The 17,863-nt window shown below is 41.7% G+C and overlaps 1 pseudogene; it reads left to right on the top strand.

The window, feature by feature from the left end:
* The first annotated feature begins 8,620 nt into the window (after positions 1–8,620).
* On the top strand, positions 8,621–17,094 carry LOC147443318 (uncharacterized; annotated as a pseudogene).
* Positions 17,095–17,863: the final 769 nt, after the last annotated feature.

Here is a 17,863-nt window from a genome sequence, read left to right as displayed (position 1 = left end):
GCGCTTTATACTAGTCATGCTTTCCTAGCTTGCCACTCCTAGTTTTCAAATTAATAAACCACCCCATTCATGCTTTCCTAATTGATAAACCACCCCATCAAACAGCATCCATGCTTTTAATTCCCTGGGATAGATTGAGAATGGTTGTGGTCAACAGTGCCAAATATGCACTCCTCATGGCCAAAAGGGACCATATATGTGACTTCAAGTACCAATCACTGTTAGAAAAAAACCTAGTGTATTTTAACCGGCTGAAATTATAAAATCCCGATTAGATTTTGAGCTTGCCTTTAAGAAAACTAGCAAATTTACACAAGTTTTAGTGTAATTACCGGCAAAAGGTTCAAATTTTGACCTAAAAACCGAGAGAATTTCAAGTTTCCCCTTATTTTGATCAGTTAGGAAAAATGTATTTTTCTAGCCCTGGTACCAACATGAGAAGTGGCTCTCAAAATTAACTTGACACAAAAATGTTTGAAACCAGAAATGAAGGCCATCGAAAAATATTTTTCAACACCTATATACATCGATGGGCCCATCATGCCTGCCGTATAAAGAGGAAGGAAACCACTCACAAAATAACACAAGCTAAACAAAGCGGTGACGGTTGCATGTAATAAGACAACACTGGAAAAAATTTGTCGAAGCAAAACCAACAAAACCGTAGTAGAGTAGTTTTTTAATGGCCCCTACCTTATTCCTCTTTTAAATACTCCTACTAAAAATAGGAATAACATTGACATTTCCATGTACGCCTAGTGAGCTAATCATACATGCAAGAAAGGTCATCAACAAGTGTGCAACATGATTAATAATTGGCTTTTCCATGTAGTCTTATTGAGCTAATCCATTGGTCAAGAATGATCAGCAATTTCTCAAGAAGCTTAATTCAATGGTTAACTCTTTAACCCAATGGTCCACAAATTTCTCCCAAGAGTCCGCCGCTTATTGACTTGCCAATGTAGGCAAAAATTTGTAAGAGAAAGATGTATTCAATAAAACTCCATATTGTATTATGGAGTTATACAATATACAGTTTATTTGAATACATCTTTCTATTCAATAGAACTGCATATTGTATAACTCCATAACACAGGGTGGATGTGGATCCAACCTTCAATATCTAGCCAAATGCTTCTTCTCTGTGCAATTCAATAACGAGGAGGCGGTGGCCAAAGTTTTGCCTAGAAGCCTGTTTGTGTGCTCCCTTGGGATCCCACATTCGAATCCCCCCATGCATTCTGAGATATTTTCCTATATGGGTGGAATTCATCAACCTCCCAATGTGGCTGAGAAGAAACTTGAAAGACTTGGCAGTAGCCCTAGGTACCCCTTTGTCTGTATCATGGAATAGAGCAATAGGCACCACTGCCAATAAGTTATCTAGTGGGATCTCAAAGAGTCGATATGGAATGGAAAGACTGAATGACCCTCGAGATTGACCCTCATATATTTTTATCTAGATTGAGTTGTTTTGCAAATATAATCGTTGACGATTACTTTACCTTCAAGAAGGGGCAATGAGTTTGGTGCTGACTCAGTGGGCTATGCGCCATGGGAGGTCGATTTGAGGAGATCTATTGTGATAGGTCTGAGATCCATTGGCTTCCCTATTACACGTGCATTCACGAGGTACTTTTAAATCCTTCTACACACACACACTTCATCAAGAATTTAACGACCCCTTTGCCTTCATAAACCAACATTTTTTTTTATACCCCTCCTATAAATGTAAATTTGTAACTCTTTGAATTTTTCTGGGGGCTTTGATAAATTACGTTGCAAAGATTTGTAAAAGGTATTGTCAAGGACAACCAATTTTGTACCACCCAACCCTGCTTTCAGTCAACTCCCTCTAGCGTTTTTTGATATAGCCTTCGAGCCAATAGCTCGTACATAGCAGTCTGTCCAATCAATTTTAGTGTAAGCGGCAATGGAATATCAAATTCCATTCGTGCTATATTCATGACAAATATGATCTGTTTCCAATCACCTGAGTATGGCTTCTACTAAGAATAGATATGCATCAGGAAGGTCATCATCTATCCCCATAGCTTTTTCTCCATTGGTTATCCTAGGCAGATAGTCTATTCCATGTCCCCTTTTTGACAACAACTGTGAAGTCCAATTCAAGTAGAATAATAAACCACTTGACAATTTTTCCAGTATTGCAGGGTTTATTGACCAAGTAGAGAAGGGTTTGGTGATCTACAAAGAATATTTTTTTTTTGTTAGTAAATAGTGCCAAAAAAATTTAATAGCATATATCATTGATCCCAATGACTCTTATTTAGTTGTTGTGTAGTTTTTCTCTGCGATGTTCAATTGTCTACTTGCATAGCATATAGGAAAGTCCATATTTCCCACTATTGGTTGAGCCAAGATACAACCAATTGCAAAATTAGATGCATCTTCGTGTACATGGAATATTTTGTTCCAGCCTTTCCCACGAAGATGCATCTAAGATGCATCTTCGTTCAGCCAAGATACAACCAATTGCAAAATTAGATGCATCTTCGTTCAACAATGGGGTTTTGTTAGCAGGCCGTCGCGACGGATGTCTGCAACATAGATTTTTGGTACTAACATAATGTCAATATGCAAGGAAGTGACACGGGATGGGGCACAGAGACTCAATGAGATCATCACTCTCACTAAAGTGAACCTAAAGGACTATCCATATGTCTGCAATAGCAAGTCAACCACTTCCTAGTTTGAAAATGAGTCTATGTCCAATCTCACAACTCTAGGTCATCACGCCTTTTCAACATCCAAACAAATTCAAAATGCAATGAAACTTAAGGAGAGGTGTTACAATACCTAAGGGCATATTCCTACCGAGTTCTGCAGTCATATGAGAAGGTACATAAATCACGATCCATCACAAAAAAGTATAGAAAACTGAACCAGAACTACATGGAAAGGTTCCCTTCAAGCTAAGAAACACTCTTCCAAGGTCAAAACATAAAAAAATAACCATTTAAGACCTCAAATCAATGCATTTAGCTCACAGACAAGATGTCGTGAACTACAACAAAATTGAGAATGATTACACTTACATTAAAGAGCAAGAGACAAGGAACACAATGTTCTATTTGGAATCAAATTCCGATTACCAGACAAGGAGAAAATTTGATTACAATTCGCAGTAGCAAAGAAGCTCTCAGTCGATGTCCAATAATTTCCAAGATAATGATAGTGTGTGCTACAAAACTAAGGGTTTTGACGTAAAAACTTGGGGTCCTTTCCCACGGCCATTCGGCCTCTTCATGGTTTGTAGGCTCAGAGAGACTAAGAGGGAAAGATAGACTAAAAAACAATTTGAGAATCATCATCAACAAAATTACATAGCCTCCTTTGAAACAATGATATTTGAGCACATTAAAGTTTGGTCTATATCCGTCTTTTAAACGACATTCCGCTGTATCAACCAAACATTCCCCCCTTCCTATTCATTGCACATCCTCGTGAAATTTGCTTCAATTTGTGAAAAGCCTTCTCACATTCTTCCGTCCACTCAAATTTAGCAACGAAGGAATACAGAGGCTTAGCTATTACAACATACATGTATATGAAGCGCCTATAATACCCAAAATTACCCATAAATACATGCGCTTCCTTTATTTTTGTTGGTCTCGACTGTGCAGCAATTATTTGTATCTTATCTTGATCAATGGAAATCTCATTTTTGGACACAATGTGTCCCAGGATTTTACCTTGTCTTGAAGAATTTCTCTAGGTGTGTTATGTGGTCACTTCTCAACTGGGAATGAACACAAAGATCATCCATATATATCTCTAAAAATTGTCTGAGATATTTTTTGAATGTGTGACTCATTAGTCTTTGAAAGGTGGCAGGGGCATTGGTCAAGACAAAAGGCATTACCCTGTATGCAAATATGCCCCACTCTATTGCAAAGCTGTCTTATGTTGATCTTCTAGTTTTATGGTCAACTGGTTGTAGTCTAAGAATCCATCTAAAAAATTGTAGGCCTCCTTCCCCGCAACTCTCTAGATAACATGGTCTGTTATTTGGTAGTGGATAGTTGTCCCTGATGGTGGTAACATTTTCCTGTTTGAGGTTCACACAGACCCATAATTTACCACTCTTTTTGGGTACTACCACAATTGGTGACACCCAATTGGTGTGTTCAATATCATAGATAAACTTTGCATCCCTTAGTTTGTCTATCTCCTCCTTAATTTTTTTTGCAAAAGTCTCATTGTACGTATAAGGACATTGTCTGCATGGTTTGGCATCACGTTTAAGGGGTATCATGTGTTGGCAGATTTTTGGATCTATTCCGTTTAGGTCTTTTTATGACCAAGCAAACACATCTTTATATTGTCTGAGTGTTGCTATCAATCTTCTTCTTTCGTGAGGTCCATGGCAATGTATGCAGGTTTAGGCTCATTGCTTGGTTCTGCTAAATTTAAACATTTGGCTTTTTCATGTCCATCATATGAGGTTCCAGCATCTTTTTGGTCTCATTTATGTTTCTGCACTACAATGTTTTTGTCTTGAATAGTATACCTTTTGTAGCGGGAAGGTGCATCAAACTTATCATTGTTCGATTCATCGTCAGTTTCCAACTTGGTTGTCCAAACTTCTTTCAAATTTTGTTTCAATTCATTGTATTTGTGTTTGTGCTTGGTTTTGGATAATTTTGTTGACTTCTTCAAGACACTTTCAGTTTGTGGTTTATGTTTTTTCTTCTTCTCCAAGTTTTTTTTGGTTGACTTGGGTTTCATGAACCTCTTTGATATCTGATCTTTAAGGCAATTACTTGCTTCAACCAGCCTTAAATACTGCGGTTTGTCAGCTAAAAGAGGTACATAATTTTCTTTTGTCTTATTTCATTTGTTCATGCATCTATTCAAATATCTACTCTATCTTCGAGGATTTTGTTTTGGAAAATCATAGTAGACAACATGTCGATCCTTCCTTTTGATGTCCTAGTTTGAGCTGCTAGAAAGCTCGTGATCTGGGTTGTCTTTCAAAGGCTTGTCAGTGGAGTCTTGGAATGTTTCCTTATCATTTTGATCAATGTCCCTTACAGAGATTGTTGAGTGCTATGGCTATGGAGCCATGGTGTGCTACAACAGAGAAAGCGAGAGAGAAAGAAAGAGAAAGACTTTGCTTGCAAAACAACACACAATTATTTTGATTGATTGTCAAGTAAATAGCTACAAAAACCATGCAAAACTTGAGTTCTAACTGAATCTTTACTGCATGCCTATAAGAGGCTTTTCCCATGGGCTGACTGATAAGGGCTTGGACCCAACAATCCCCCCTTCAAGCCCGAACTGGACAAGCAACTCATGATACCTGGAGTTTTTGGTGTACTCGTCAACCGTGAGTTTTAGGTTTTCTCACAACCAAGGATTTCTGGTGTATCCATAACCTTGTGCTATGATAAACCCCCCCCTTGAACAGATAGGGTGTAGGTCAATAAATTAGCTACCAATAGATGGAGTTTTTGGTTCACTACCAAACCTTGGGTTTAAGGTGTACCGAGTAACCTCATGAGAAGTGAAAACAACAGGCTGAGAACAAATAATTTTGGGAGGTCTTACCACATGATTATCGTGGCAGTGTCTATAACCTGTACAAAAGTTTGTCATAATTACAACTGACAAGCATGACAATAGCTGACAATAAATAATGTAAAAGGAGGCTTTGATTGAAAGTTTATGATGGTTTTGACAATAGACAAAAGCTGACAAAACTATGACACTAAACTGGCAAAAATAGCTAGCGAAAAACTTGTAATGTAGTCTCGAAGCAGATTCCATGTGTTTCATCTGTTGATATGCCGAGTGATTTGAAGACAATTGTCATGGTATGCATCTTGTCGCATTGCTACCTGTATCCGAACCACTAATTGGTATACTTGGCATACGCGTACGAGAGAGATGTTGCATGTAAATTAAGATGCAAAATGCTCATTTGGGAGCCTTGATGAAACGTATCCTTATCATCGTTACCACTGCTACCATCATTGGCAACATTTTGAAATGTTGTAGGAAAGTGGATACCGGCTTGCCTTGCCATATGATGGCCGTTCAAAATGCTCGATGCACAGAACTCCTTTTGCCGATAGACACTCTCTTTTGACCGATATGCCCGGATTGCGGCTGCGGGGTGTGAATCCCTCTAGTTTAAGGGGCTACTTGAAATTGGTCACTTTAATAAGGTGTGAACACAAAATAAAAAAGGAGCTTTCTGTGTAGCAGACGCCGACAACGCAGATGGCGTTTTGTTCTTCAGTAGTGCCTGTAGAGGCCGAACTGGTAGGGGTTGTAGTGTCGATAACGCAAAAAACTTCTAGGGCGAATCTGTTGAGGCAAGTTATGCCCACAGTGGCGCAAGTTGACAGACTTCCAGGGCGAATGTGTTGAGGCAGGTTATGCCCACAGTGGCGCAAGTTGACAGATGGCTTTGCCTTGCTGCAAGTGATGGTTCTTGCACACGCTGTATTGAAGCTTGCCGAGGCGAGAGCACAAGCTCTGATACCAGTTTTTAGGATTGGAGCGGCTATGGTGGATGTAGTCAAAGGGTTGCCATGGCGTGGAGGATGGTGTGCAGCAGAAGTGAGAGAGAAAGAGAGAGAACGACTCTGCTTGCAAAACAACACACGATTCTTTTGATTTATTGTCAAGTAAATAGCTACAAAAACCATGCAAAACTTGAGTTCTAACTGAATCTCTATTGCATGCCTATAAGAGGCTTTTCCCACGGGCTGACTGACAAGGGCTTGGACCCAACAGAGATCTCATCTACTATGCGTCAGCAACCTACAACTCTCTCCCTGTGTCAGGGACATTAGATCCGAATTTTGGACTTAGGCTAATACCCATCATCTGGAATGGAATGATATCATATCCTTCCTCATCATAGAATTTAGTCAGGGTCACTTCATTCACACACACATCAAGAGTGGCTAGTATTTGCTGCCATCCAAAAGGTTCGAACATCTCTTTTCAAAAAGACTCCGATACATACGCCTCGTCTTGTATGGACCTATTGTGAATACAATCCTCTTTTTTCAAACTGCCACCCTCAGAAGCTTCACCCATCCAATTTTGAGCTTTGTTTTGCAACCAAGTAGGTATTTCTCTTTCCTGGTCAGTTGTGGAATTTAATTCTTTTCCCAAGGTTTGTTCCACATCTCTATATATAACTATGGTCTGTGACAGTGATCTTCGTGGTGACATCCTTGTATCGTAGGTAGATATAGTCATAGCCACAATCTTGTACCATTTTGAGCTGACACATAAATGGTCTGCCTAATATGATATCTTAATTGCTACTCTCATCAAAATTCATAATAGCAAATGTGTGTTTATATGCAATTCTGCAAGAGGTTACTACTAGGATTTTCTCCAAAATTCCAATAGGTCTCTCTAGGTACCCATCCGCTAATTGAAGTTTCATTCTAGTTTTCCTTAAAGCAGGCTTTTCCCATTTTTTCCACATTGCTTTGGTGACTATGGCAATTCCTGCTCCACTATCCAATATAGAAATTGACTTTACTCATTTGTACTCCATAGGCAAGGTAGTGTTTCCTTCTTCTCCTTCACAATAGTCTCCCACCTTATTCACAAGTATTGGCTCAAAGTTTAGTATATTTCTAGGTCTGGTTATTCAGTGTGTTTGGAGAAACAATTGGTGGTAGAATTACCAGCCCTATTCTCCAAAAATTTTCCAACCTCCTCCCAAAGGTGAGGTCTTACATGCAGTAACTCAGATAGAGTTAGTGTGCAACAGATAGGAGACGACATCCATTCATGAAGAGTTTTGGTATCCATCATTTTAGGACCAGATCTCCATCGAGATGACACTTTTCTTACTTCTAATCTGGTTTCATGATTGCCTATGAATGAGGGTAATGTTTTCAATGACTGAGTTTGATGTCTTCCAACATTTCTATACCTGCATCACCATACAATGATCTGATATCATTTGGGTAGAGCTCATGTTCGAGGTGGATCTCAATGATAGGAGCTAATTGAAGCATTGCTCTTCCATCTTTCCTGTTTTTGGTATCCTCCCATGCCACAGATCCTATGGCCGTGGTTATTCCACTTCAGGAATTGGCATAGGTGCCTATGAATACACCCCATCTGTTGTATTTGGCTTCCATCCTTGTATCCAAAAGCGTTTCATCTACCGAATCCTTTTGGTCTTCATTTTCGATCCCTTGCTCCGTTAACTCTTAGATTTTTTTGCGGATTAACACCTCAGTCCCTGGAGCACTCGAAACCATAAGAGCTTGAGCTGCCTGGATGAGCTCCTTGCACATATTTAACCTCTCATTTTCATACCCTGGGTGAGGATATGTTAGCCATCTGTGCTCTTGGGTTTGGTTGGGCTTTAACCTAGCTTCATAAGATTTCAAGATCACATCCAGAGGTTCAAAGACCTTGTCTACCAAGACAGATCGTTCCGATTGTATTACTGATGGTTTTGCTACATCGCCCTTTTCCTTAATGTCTGTTTCCATTCTCAATTGTTCCTATGTTTGCAATTTTTTTTTTTTGCAAGGCTGATTTTTCTTTCTCTCTTTTGGCTTTCATCTTGTCTTGTTTTGCCTTCTAGGATTTCCTAGGGGTTCTAATGGAAAATTTTTCTATCTCAGTTTGGTTGGCTGGGATGCTCCTTGCAGCTTCTTGTGCTTGTGCTCTTGTTATCACGTTTATTGGAATGGTTGGTTCAGTTTCTAATCCACTTGAGCTTGATACAATTTTGATTTTGTTCATGGCTGCTTTCCCTTTGCTATTAGGGTTTTTTTGACAATGTGGAATGAGATGGTCATTTGTACACCCGTCACAGTACCCAAAGATTTTGATACGCTCTCCTTTGTGTGGACAAATTCTTGCCCAATGGTCATCGCCACATTCACAGCATGGTCCTACTGGTAGTAGAGAGGCTTGTGGAGCTCCCATCGGTTGTCCTGTTCTAGGAGGATATCCCCTAGGTTTGTAGTTCGGGGTTGCCATGAACATAAGAATATTTTCATCGACCAAGTAATGGTTTTTGTTGGTTGTGCTATTATGATGATTATAGCATCTCCTCACAAACCATCCATGGAAATGGTCCCTCAGAAGCATAGGCATTTTTGTCAAATTCTCTCTCATAGGTATTGTCTGAATCCTTTCGGTATAAAATTACCTGGACCCTACTCTGATTAGTAGGTGCCTCTGTAGGTTGTGAAATCCTTACCATGGCCCTGTTTTCCTCGGGTAGATGAGGTTGATGCCCCAACACAGGTTGAGGTTTTTCTTACCCGTGGACTGTGTTATTGGTCCTACTTGGTACCTTGGAGGAGGTGGTAACTTTTGCCCTCTAGGTGGCCCATATTGTCTTTCTCTAACATAGTTTTTATTGTAGAAACATTTGTGGGTCCCATGGTTTGTCCATTTTTGTTAAATAGCACACTACTTTATTACACGCTGTACATTTTCTCCTGACCTTGGCTATATGTTGCACCACTGAGTTGGATGATCTCCTCGACAAGTGTCACATTTTTGTGTGGGCTATTGTCGTATGTTTGGGTTTGTCCTATTTCCTTGGTCCATCCTCGGAACGCTTCCTTGATCACTTGATCAACATCCGGCACAATTGGAGTTTGCCCATCCAGTTTCATTGTAGATTCACTAGTGGTTGAAGAGGTGCTACTCATCCCTTGGTCTGTGTCCTCCGTTACCTCCCCATATGCCTTACAATTGACTGCCAAATACAACCCCTCTTTCATGACTTGCTCAAAAGTAACACATGCCTAAGTGCAAGTCTTTTTTGAGATTTTCATTTCGCAATCCTTCTATAAAAAGGACTAACAGCCTCTCATCCTGAGGTAGTTCTCTAGCAGGGCATCTTTCTATGTATTGCTTAGATCAAAGAGAGGATTCCTTCACCTTTTCCTTCTTATTTTGTCTAAATGCATAGATTTGGGAGACCGTATTATGCTTAATTTCTCTCTTTGGGAACTCTTCAAAAAAATTTCGCAGAAGTTTCTTGATACTTGGGAATTCTTGGTGATGGATATTTTTCTATGCCTCGACCATGGAGCAGGACCAGACAAGAAAAACCAAGCAAAGACAAAAATACAAACTCCCAGCCCAAGCCCACCAACAAGGAACTATGGCTGGAGATGTGCTACTAAAATCTGCTGCCAAGGAATGTGCAATGCAGTCTCGGTGCCAAATTGTATCAATGATTATCCACAAACATGATCACTTAATAGTTCAACAAAAAGGAAGAGAGAGAATGTCATCTTTACTTCAAAAGAGAGAGAAAGTCGAGGAGCACGAGACAATGTGAATTTATTGTGTATATATTGGAAATATTTTTTACAACAAGCGAAACCAAACTTATCTTTCGTCGAGGTAGCTTCATCGGCTTCAAACTTCGCTTGAAGGTATCAGGGCTTACACCCTATAGGGCAACGCGACAACATGCTTACATAGGGCAGCACAGTAATTTTTGTTTGATAGGCTGCAATACTCGCTCACTCTCTCTCACACAACAGTCTCATGGCAGACTCACTCACTCTCTCTCTCACAACAGTCTCATGGAAAACTCACTCTCGCTCTCTCTCTTCGATGGCTTGCAGCCCTTCTCTCTCTTTGATGGCTACAGCCTTTCAACGATCCTTGCTCTCTGCTCATCCCTTTCTACTATGGAAGCCTTGGCATGGCTCAAAAATAGCGCATATGGGAGCCTCAACATACGGCCTGTAAACAGTCTCCCTCATGCACGGCCATCTCTCACTCATGGCGACCCTGCTCAGCATGGCAACAAAATGATGCCCACCTCATAAAGCCTGCACTCACTTGGTGTCTCCATGATTTCGCTCCTTGTTCCTTTCACATCCAGGGCCCGAGCCCTCTCTCGCCTGGTTCTCACTCCTGCGGCTAAGGGAAACGAAAATGGTTGGTGTATTTTCCGAGAACACGCTAGCAGCCACATTTTTTATGTGATTCACAAATTGGCTGCAGATCATGTCTGTCTATTCACCCAACACTTCCACTTTACCTCAAAGAAGCCCAATAGATATACCATTCCATATCATGCAATTACATCATCATTTATTACAGTCTTGAAAGCCAAGTTTCCAATGCCGCTTGACCATGCCCAATATGGGCTCAATATGCTCAAAAGTACAAAGAAAATCACGGACATCAATTACTTGGGAGCACCGAAAGTCCTTACATGAATTGCTTATCATCATGCGGCGGGGATGGCAGAGAACCTACCACTTTCCCCCGAACCAAAATGCATGGCTAGTCATTGAAGTTAAAAATAAGGAGAAAGAGAAAGAAGAGACGGAGGCCCCAGTACCACAACCAAGACAGTTTACAAGGAGAAAAGTTTTACCTTCTAAAGGAGAGAATGATGAAAGTGATGAGTGACAAAAGAGTGACTCCAAAGGGGACAAAGTTTCAAAAAGTGCATCAGAGTCTTCAAAGACCAAAGAAGAAAAGAAGAGGAAAGCCAAAGGCAAACAAAAAATGGAGGAATGTGCAGCTAGAGAAGAGAAGTGCCAACACCAGTCATAATTGAGGAACCAACACAGAGAGTTGCCCGCCTAGAAAGAGAAAAAGAGGCCTTTGAGAGGAAAAGATTTTTGATAGGTGACTTTGAAGAGTTTTGGAAACCAAATCCAGCCAAGATTCACACCAAGAACCTTATGTACCAAGCCAGGAAATATCCCCTTGGCCGATATTGAGTGACTATATGGTGAAGAAGAAAGGGAAAGAGAAACTAAGACAACAAATGTTCCTTCACCTCCACCAAAAGTTCAAAAAACTAAAAAAGTCCCCTTCACTGGCTCATCAAGAACAAACACATGAAGAATATCAGTGCATGTGTGCACGGATGTGTGCGTGCATGGCGCCGCATGCATGGAAGGGGAGGAGCATGAATGGTGTGGGTGGAGCAACCTCTGGAAGTATGAGTGAGGAGCTCATTATTCTTATGTATACAAAGAATAAGTGTACACACGGTGGGCGGGCGGCCAAACACCAAACTTCCGGCGCCGAGCTAAGGCAAAGCGCCTTTACCTCAACAAACTCCCACTTAAAGTCAATGCACTGATAAGTGAAACCTACTAGCTAAACTACTAGTATGTACAAGAAACTAGGTGAGAGACTCTCTCAACCTATGCCATTGGCTCACTCTATCGATCTACACACAGTCATATCTGCTTTGGTGGTAGGCAAGCATGCATACCCACACTAGAGCTTGCATGTAATCCCATAGATTACTCTGTATGGTCTATAAAACTCCACTATGCATCACGCTAGTGTCAGTCATCGCACGACTGACAACCCCCTGCTACAAATGCTCCCACTGTAGTTGCTAGGTTAGGCCTCAACACTAATAAGTTGAACATGATATGCTCGAACGTTGACAAAATCTACACAAACTTGGTTGTACTCGCCTTCTTTGCGTTATCTACAATCACTACATCATCAGGGCTACCCATCGTGTATGAATGTGTCAACACCGACACTAGGATAGATACATCCCTCTCACCCATAGGCAAAATTGTGCACCCTGGTACCAACTCATCAGCTTCTAACGTGATCATATATCAAAGAACTCCATGTATATCATCTTTGTATGCGTCTCTAGGAAACAGATCTGCTCTACCTCTGCCTGCAAAAACTTTGACAACACATGATGTGTCTCACTAGAGCAGTCATGCTCTAGCTCTATCTCTACAGAGTCCACTGGCACGTCTTGCACAACTAAATTCTCTATCTCATGAGCATGGCGGAGCTCACCTGCAAAAGAGAAATGTCTTGTCTCTTGCTCAAATCATGCTAGCAATAAAACTAAGACTATGTCGTCTCGAACCTCAGGCAAATGCATAGGATATACTAGGCCATTGCGGGCTCCTCTAGCAATCACTAATGAACCACAATGCATCTGGAAAGACTGCTTTCTAAGCAATATCTGACAACCAAAGTCTACTAGCTATCTCAATAAGATCAAGCTATGTCTCAGTTGACGAAAGTAGCACACATATCATAGCGTGTATGATGCACCATTGGGAAAAGACAAACAAACATCTCCTACACCCTCTATGTCACACGCCGAACCATCTGGATGGTTAGGATGGTTGTGGAGTCTAGATGCATGCGACCATCTCAAGTGGAAAAATGCATATCCAAAAATTATAGAGCATCAAGATATCCATAAACTTATGTATCACTCTTTAAAGAAGTGTTGAGGAGGACTGAACAGGTAACCGATTTCCATACTCAATATGAAGGATTTGGATTGACCCTAGAAGGAACCGCCTTGACCTGGTTCCAACCATTAAATAGCCAAGTGTTGCACTTTTTTTTGGCCAAGGGCATGGGGATTTTGATAGAGAAACAGAGCATCTACATGATATTTGAGTGTTGAAGCGAGCTTGAAAGGTTGTTTTATCATAATTTTCACGGTGATGATGTCAGTTGGTCTGCTTTAAGGAGTTGTTTTGACAGGGTATGATATGCTTGGAAATGCTTCAATGAAGTCCACGACCTTGACGACTAAAGATCGAGATCGGTCACTGCTAGAGGTGTACAAAGGAAGCTAGGCAAGACTTTGAAGAGGATGGCCACCAATGGCCGCTTATTGTTTTTTGCATATCATCTGTGACTTTATCGTATTGTGCGAGTGTGTGAGTGCAACAATGTGTGTGTTTGTCAAAGGGAGTTCCGAGAAGCCTTTGTCAAATATTAAAAAAAGTGCTCTAATATGTCTGTTTAATGTGCTGTGGGAGGCCGAGTGTCTCCAGGGGTCCACCAAGCTTATGAGAGGGGCAGCCTTTTTGCAAGACAAGGAGGGTCCGAGCAGGCCATGAGAGGAAAAGATTTGAGAGTTGGGGTGTGAACCCACACTTGTTTTCTTTTTTTTTTAATGAGGTTAACCTTTTTTTTTTGGAATTTCCATGTTGACGACGGGGCGGCGGAGACCAAAAGACGGAGGGGGTGTGTCGATTGCAGAAAATCGTCGGGTACTGAAGGGATAGAGAGGCCATGGTTGGGCCACTGTTGGCGGAGAGCAAGCCATGCGAGCGAGGCCAAGGGCTGTTGAAGGGTTGTTGCAAGCGGTGAGGGAGGAGAGACGGCTGCTACCTTGCAGTCACCAGAGAAGATGGTGACGAGAGATTAGGGGACAGGCAGCCTATGAGGGTCAATTACCCACTGTGTAGAAGCTGATAGAGCTGCAGGCATACAGGGTGGCCTAGAGGAGAGTTTAAGAGGGAGCCCTCATGGGCTATTTAGGATCAGAGAGAGAGAAGGGGAGGAGACCCTTGATGGTGACAAAGGGCTGCGAAGCCGAGAGTTAGGCTGGCCTGTGAAAGAGAAAAGGAGAAGATCTCTCGTGGGCTGCTAAATGTCGCGAGCAAGGAAGGAAAGAAGTTGAGGGCCCGGTAGAGGTGCCGTCAAAGGGAGAAGAAAGGGGGCCCTTGAGTGGGCTATGCTCTATCGAAATGAGAGAGAGATCGCAAGGATTGCTCTGTAGAAATAGGAAGAGAGAGAGCATCCTTCTGCTGCAATAAATCAAAGAGAGAGAAGGAGAGTTTGACTTTGCAAACAAAATAGAGGTTTTAATCTCATTAAAACCCTCTAAGGGGGTTCTCCATATACTAAAGAGAGATAGAGAGAGATTCTCTATGAGAGAGAACGAGAGAGATCCTCTCTCATCGTTTGAGAGTGCATAGGCAGAAAGGGTCGCAAGTGATAAAAATGAGTGAGAGAGATTGTCTTTCCATAGAATTGCATAAGAGATCGAGAGAGCGTATTCCTCTTTTGCCGTAGATAGCACGTGAGAGAGAGAAAATTTGCCATGAGGCTGTTGTGAGTGAGTGAGTGAGTGTGTGTGTGTGTGTGTGTGTGTGTGTGTGTGTGTGTGTGTGTGTGTGTGTGTGTGTGTGTGAGAGAGAGAGAGAGAGAGAGAGGAGAGAGAGAAGAAAGAAACAAGTCATCGCGGTGCCCTATAGGGTGTAAGCCAAATACCTGCACTGCCCTATAGGGTGTAAGCCTTGATACCTTCAAGCAAAGTGGAAGCCTATGAAGCTACATCGATGAAAGGTTTTGAAGCCAAAGATAAGTTTTGTAAAGCTTCCTGTAAAACCAATATTTTCACTATTTAAATTGCTCAATAATTTCACAATATCTCGTTCTCGTCTTGATTTTCGTCTCTCTCTTTCAAACTAAAGACAACATTCTCTCTCTTCCTTTTTGTTGAACTATCAAGTGATCATGTCCGTGGATAATCATTGATACAATGTGGCACCGAGACTGCATTGCCCATTCCTTGGCATCAGATTTTAGTAGCACATCTACAACCATAGTTCCTTGTTGGTGGGCTTGGGTTGGGAGTTTGACATTTTATCTTTGCTTGGTTTTTCTTGTCTGGTCCTGCTCCATGGCACAGACATAGAAAAATATCCATCAGTGGCACGCCCTGTGGGACCCAACTTCTAGCGTTCTCGCTTGAGCGAAGCACCTACAATTCTCAGAGATGGAGCTAGTTTTTCCTTTTTGCTTGTATTTGATTTTTAGGCTGGTTTCTTTCCTCACGGCCATCTGGGATGCATTCATATCTAGGCGGGGGGATTCCAAAAAAAGGGTTACTTTGACGCTGTTGCTACCCAGGCCTTGAATATTGATGATCATGTTGGTGAGCCTTTAGGTTTTTATAAAATTTGGGATGAGTTTTTAGCCCATTTGAGCGATGAAGTGGATGAAGACGAGGGCATTTCCCTTAAGGATATTGCTTGGAGCGAAGCATAGAGAGAGAGTGCGACTCTTGACGAGTGCATATGGGATGGCTTTTTGGCCAATGTAGTGGATGATTCCACTTTTATTGAATGTCTTCTTCGGGAGGAAAATGTTGATCTACCTCTTGTTCTTTCCCACCCTCGCACCCTTGTTGAGGAGGTGTTGTATGGAGTGGGGTTTACACATTCTTCTAATCATATCGATGATGAGATGCAGGCTTTAGAAGGGGTCGGGTTTGTCGCAGGGGATAAGCCTGTGATTGCAACCACACATTTTGATGATGTTGTCCTTATTGACGATGTTTGTGATGGTTCTAGTGTTAGATCTCTTGATGTTTTTGATGACGATGTGGTTCATACTGAAAATGTTTTTTTGAAAGAGCAGCATGTCCTCTAGTTGCAGATCCCGTGGTTACTAATGCTTATGATGCTTTTAGCCCACCACCTATTCCCCAAGCTAGGGAGCGACCTGTTGACTAGTGGATTGTGAAGTTGACACCCTTTGATGGCGTTGGGGTTGTGACAACCGACTCCCATTTACTGCAATTTGTGCAAGCTTGTTGGTTTGAGGGTTATGACACGCCTGAAGATCTCATGAGGTTATTTCATGCTTTTCTCACTGGGGTAGCTATGCAATGGTACCTTAGTATGATGCGTCATTCTCCACATTTGATGCAGACTTGGGATGGATTGGGTAGCGCTTTTGTTGCCAGATTCTCTCCTATTTTGCCTTCTTGTTTAGTCTTTGGGACCCTGTTAGAATTCTTCCAAGGGGAGGGTGAACCAATTGATGAGTATGCATGTGAAGAGTTTTCAAACTTTCAAGTTGAAGCATTGTGATCCCTATGGTTTTGATGAGAGATTTTTGTTGGAATGTCTTCTCATGGGTATGTTGAGGGATATTCAATTTCATGTGAGGCTGTCAGCTCCAGAGACACTTGAGGATGCATATGCACAAGCTAGGGTTGTGGGAGAGGCCTTTGAAGCTACGGCCCTAGCCGTCCAATGCAAGGTAACCTTAGAGGCTGAGAGATCCAAAAGAGAGACTTGTTCGACGGCTATGACAGGTGCTTTTAATGTTCCTATTCCACCATCTCTCACTCCCACACCTTTGCAAGCTAATGAAGCACCTGTTTTTAGTGATGACACTTCACCTATACCACATTGGTTACCACATGTGCCACAACGTGAGTTTGCTTCCCATCCAAGGGGGTTTTGGCAAGATAAAGAAAAGAGGGAAAGTAATAGAAAAAGGGTAAATTTTAAATGGAAATTGAAAAGCCCAATGGATAAGGCACCCGTCTAATCGAAAATTCTGGGTTCACACTAGCAAGCTAGTTTTCCCCGCAGAACACCATTGTTGAATTTTTTTCTGGCCAAGGGCATGGGGATTTCAACAGAGAAACAGAGCATCTGCATGATATTTGTGTGTTGAAGAGAGCTTGAAAGGTTGATTTATCATAATTTTCACTGCGATAATCTCACTTGGTCTGCTTTAAGGAGTTGTTTTGATAGGGTATGACATGCTTGGAAATGCTACAATGAAGTCCTCGACCTTGACGACTAAAGATCGAGATCAATCACTGCTAGAGGTGTACAAAGGAAGCTGGGCAAGACTTTGAAGAGGGTGGCCACCAATGGCCGCTTATTCTTTTTTGCATATCGTCTGTGTCTTTATCGTAGTGTGTGTGTGTGTGTGTGTGTGTGTGTGTGTGTGTGTGTGTGTGTGTGTGTGTGTGTGTGTGTGTGTGTGTGTGTGTGTGTGTGTGTGTGTGTGTGTGTGTGTGTGTGTGTGTGTGTGTGTGAGTGTTTATGGAAAGTCTATGAAGGGTTTTCTAGAGAAAATAGAAGAGAGAGGTCATCTCGTTGATTCAAGTCGATAGAGATAGGGAGAGTCTCTATATAAGATTGAAGAGAGAGAATCAAGAGAGAGGGTGGAGCTCTATTGTATAGAATCAAAGAGATTGAGGGAGAGTATCTCTCTCTGCTACTTGCAGCAAGAGAGCCGAGTTTAGGAGAGCAAAGGGAGAAAGTCGAAAGGATCCACGAGAAGGTAGAAAGCCTACAAAGAGAAG

Source organism: Adiantum capillus-veneris, chromosome 14 (assembly GCF_014529385.1).
Source record: "Adiantum capillus-veneris isolate H3 chromosome 14, ASM1452938v2, whole genome shotgun sequence".
Classification (NCBI taxonomy): Eukaryota; Viridiplantae; Streptophyta; class Polypodiopsida; order Polypodiales; family Pteridaceae; genus Adiantum; species Adiantum capillus-veneris.
This window is presented reverse-complemented; position numbering and strand designations above follow the sequence as displayed.